The following is a 4,260-nucleotide window of genomic DNA, read 5'->3' on the forward strand; positions in this document are numbered from 1 at the left end:
GTGCCACCTAGTGGTATACAGAAGAAACATACATGACAGAACACAACAGTCATCATATCCTCGTTAAGAGGTTATGTGACTGAGTAGAGCTTTCAGGCTGGTTTACATTGTATCTCACTGAAGTTTCATTCTTTTTGTTGGAGACTTTGTGTCCGATTCTTTCCCGCTGTCTTGTAGTTTCGTGCAGGACTCAGTTCTGGGGCCCATGTTCTTTCTAAAATGAGGTGCCCTTTTGACATGTAACCTGCATAGAAATGCACGGCCACTAAAGGGTTAACTTCCTCACGTCGGGTTGTTTGATCTTCTGCGCAGCCCTTCTGAGCAGACGTGCTGCAGCGCAGAATGCACGCAGAGAGACAGTGAGAGGAGTAGCAAAAGCTAAGTGACGGAGAAATAAAATAGTAGAAAAGACAAAATATACCAGGAAAAATAGCCGACGAATTGAGTATGTGATGACAGGAATCTACTGGTTCGGTTTACTGTTTGACGGCGCATTGCACCGGTGGTAAACGAGTGGAGTGGTGGTTTCATGTATGGATGCTCCGGTGAGTTACGTAGCTAACTGAACAGCAAAAGCATAGCAAACCGCTAGTTCGTGCAGTGTAGATATTTCATGTCTATGTGCATAGAGTTAAAAACAGGATAAAACTAGTTGGGGTAATTCCAGAAGCACTGAATGTTTTGTAATATTGTGTTTAAATGTATGACTATAAGGTTAATTCATTGTTGGTTTAATGTTGTTTACTATTACTCTACTATTTACTATTGTTGGTTTAATGTTGTTTGAAGGTTAAAATCATTCAATTCATGAGAAATGGTTTATTTCGTGTTAGATATGATATGTCAAGAATTCTGTGAATTTAACATGTCAGAATAATGTATTTTTTGAGTGGAATGCTCTTAAAAGTGCACTGAAAGATCTTAAACAGAATAGGGTTAAAAATAGTGTAAAGAACAGCTAAGAACATGGATTTTGGAATTTGATGAGATCTCCGTCATTCATTTTGACATAGAATTGAAACACTTTATGATGATTTATACTGATTGCTCTGTACTGTATGTGCAGACTGTTTTTTTGACTGGACTAGACACTTGGATTAAGTTTCTGCTGAACGCGATGACGGGCTAGACCCAGCGAGAACTTCTGTAGAGGAACAGTTGAGGCAGTGTGGCCAGCTGTTTCAGTCGTTGCTGGAAGAACCAACTCTTGTTTTCAAAGGATTTCCAGATAAGGAACAATCGTATGAACACACATTTATCCTACCCAGGTAGAGTAGAGAGAGAGAAAAAACACTAATAAAAGAGTGACACAAAGAAAGACAAACCAAAGAAGTCTCAAAGAGAGACACTCAGGACATTTTGTATTTTATTTTGGGGGGGTGGGGGGTGGGTTCTAAACTTTTATACTGTGCTGTTTAACAGTTGTTATTAATGTGTTAAATTGCAATAAATCTGCTGGCTGTTATAGAGTGCAAATATATCGCTTTCTTAACTAACTCCTCCAGAACCTAGTTAACCACCTAGCTTGCAATTGGCCCACACTAAGCAAGTGCTACACAAACTTGGTGAGTCAGCCAGGAGGAGTTGATTTTTGAAAACAAAATTATTAATTTGTACTGAATACAGTTTGGCAGTTTTATCACAGTCAGAATGGATGTCATTGAGTCTCAGAGCATTAAGGTACCAAACTCCATTTTAATTAGTGGATTAACTGGTACAGAAGTAGATGAGGAACTAGTTGAGTTTTTGCAGGAATATGGCTCAATTTCCAGGACAGTGCAAATTGATAGTTCTGACCCTGACTTTCAAAACACAACTATAGTTGAGTTTCAGTTTGGCACAGCTATTAAGGCACTCCAAGACAAATTGTCATGCCAGAGACCTACATCTGACCCTCGTGTTACTCACACTATTCAGCTTTTATCCCTGCTCTACCGTACTAAGCTATCTTCTGGGATAACTCAGACCTATCTAACTGTAGCAGCATAGAGGTGTTTATCCGCTGTCATTTGCCGCTGCTGGTAATGAGCGCTGCTGGTGGCCGTGATGAGGTGGGCTGGTATAAAAGCGGCCTTCCTCCCACCAGTTCTTCCTTTTGCGCCTCTCTCCGTCATCACCGGCGCGTCACTTCCGTCGCTTGGCCGACAGGTATGGCTGCGCGCTGCTTCACCTCGCAGGTTGTTTGTGTCTGTTTGTGTGCTTACGGCATTGGTGTTGTGTTGTAGGGCGACTGCCTGTGTGCTGCTCCGTGCCTCGTGTAGGTGCTGCTGCATTTGTTGGCTGTGGTAAGTGTCCTCTTTCTCTCTGCGGTATGGTTGATGCTATTAATTGGCTAATGCTAGTGTGGTCACAGGTAAACGCTGGTCGCTGCCCAGACTCCTCTCTCTCCCTCCCTCCTCTCGTGTGTGTCTGTGTGTGTGCCGGCTGTGATCGAAAAGGTATGTGTGTCTCGTAGCACGCACCGCATCATGTTCAGTCATTTAGCCATGCTAATAGTATTTTTCTTGGTTAGGTGTTAATGTAACCAGCTGATTGGGGCCGCTGCTGTTTTGTTTTTGTCTCCGCTGCTGCTCGTCTCCACCGCTTCTGCTTTGCCCTGCTGCTGCTTGGCTTCCACGGCACGGCGTGAAGGTTTAATTGCTTGTTCAAACGTCCTGTGCGTGATGGCTGCTCGGCCGCACGCCACGGGCCGAAGCACAATTTTAAATATTGTATGCATGAGTGTGTAAACGTGTGGGTTACGTTCTGTTACTTTTGGATTATTTGTATGGGTTAATTTGTATTTTTTTCTTTTGATTAACCCTGATTGTGGCTATTTATGTAATTAATTTGTTAATTAGGTTAAATTGAAAGATTTTCGATATGTAATTCAGTCATTGTTGGGTTTGGGTTTTCTTTTCTTTTCTTTAGCCTTCCTTTTTTTTATGATTGGTTACATTTATGTTCTGCTTGGGCAGTTATTGATTGATATATTTTGTTAAGTTTAAGCTTGCGACCTGCCCATTAATTATAATTTTTGTTAGATTCTGATTTATTATTTTTTTGTTTTGTATTGTTCTGTGCAACCCCACTAATTTGTTTAATTTCCCTTGCTTTCAGTTGCTGAAGGCCGGTGGTGGCGGTGCTGGTGTTGGTGGTGGTCTCCCCTGTCTGCTGTCGCCCTGTGCCTGGTGATTTAAGTTGATTTTTATTTTATTATTATTTTTTTTTTTTGGTGGATCCCTCCCCTGCACTAGCTCTCGTTCATCCACTAGGCCTCAGCATCAGAATAAGTTTTTTCCCTCCCCCCTTACTGTGTGAATGGTGCTGTGTGAACCAGTGCTTTTAACAATAATTATTTAATAAAATGTCTTTTAATTTTTGGAACCACGTCTCCTGCCTTTTGAGTTAACGAACCTGTGTGCCTGAAGTTGTAAAATGAATTCTCTGGGTGAAATTCCCAGAGTGGCGTTGTCGAGCCCCTTTTTCTGGTAACAATATTATTCTTATATTCATTCACCTCCTGCTCGCCACATAACTAACTTAAAAGGGGTTGCAAAACTGAGTGGCACAGACTATGAAGAGATACTCCTCGAAGAGTTAAGCAAAATACAGAAATCAACTGATGGTGAAGAGGCAGTTCTTTCTGAGGAGCCTTCTTCTGATGCAGATGAGGTAGCACCTGTGTCGCCAGATCAAACTCAGGCCCACCAAGTTAGCCCTGCTCTCCAACCTGTCACAAAATCAAACCTCAGTGCCTCGACTGCTGCTAAGAGCCCAGTTCCCCTCTTGTCACCTGAGCAGATTCAGACACCTGAAGTCCAAAGGGTGATAGTTGAACACATTGTCAAAAGCAGTGATTTGTCTCAAACTTACCCAAGCTCCTCTAAGCTCAAGCACTTCTCTGGAAAAAGCCCCTGTCCTAACATGGAAGTTGACTATGAAATGTGGCATAATAATGTGGAGTTTTATCTTGCTGACTCCATCCCTGAAAGACAAGTTGTCAGGAAAATGATAGAAAGTCTCTTACCACCAGTTGCCAACATTGTCAAGCATCTGGGTCCCCTTTCCAGCTCCCATGATTTCCTAAGCCTCCTTGATTCAGCCTATGGGACAGTTGATGATGTTGATGAACTGTTTGCAAAATTCCTCAACACAAATCAAAACGCAGGTGAAAAGTCTTCAGCCTACTTGCATCGCCTACAGACCACACTGAGTAAGGTTTTGAAGGGTGGTGGTATTCCAGCTGGTGGTATTCCAGCTATTGATTTTGACCGTCAG

At 42.3% G+C, this 4,260-nt stretch overlaps 1 long non-coding RNA gene across 1 annotated transcript; it reads left to right on the top strand.

The window, feature by feature from the left end:
• Positions 1–360: 360 nt before the first annotated feature.
• LOC148189044 (uncharacterized) lies at positions 361–3,251 on the top strand. Its single transcript, XR_015777147.1, has 4 exons — positions 361–545; positions 2,226–2,285; positions 2,354–2,438; positions 3,100–3,251. It is a non-coding gene; the product is annotated as an uncharacterized LOC148189044 (long non-coding RNA).
• The last annotated feature ends 1,009 nt before the right edge of the window (positions 3,252–4,260 follow it).

This window comes from Plectropomus leopardus, chromosome 8, assembly GCF_026936395.1.
Source record: "Plectropomus leopardus strain MGB_pleo_1.0 chromosome 8, ASM2693639v1, whole genome shotgun sequence".
Lineage (NCBI taxonomy): Eukaryota > Metazoa > Chordata > Actinopteri > Perciformes > Serranidae > Plectropomus > Plectropomus leopardus.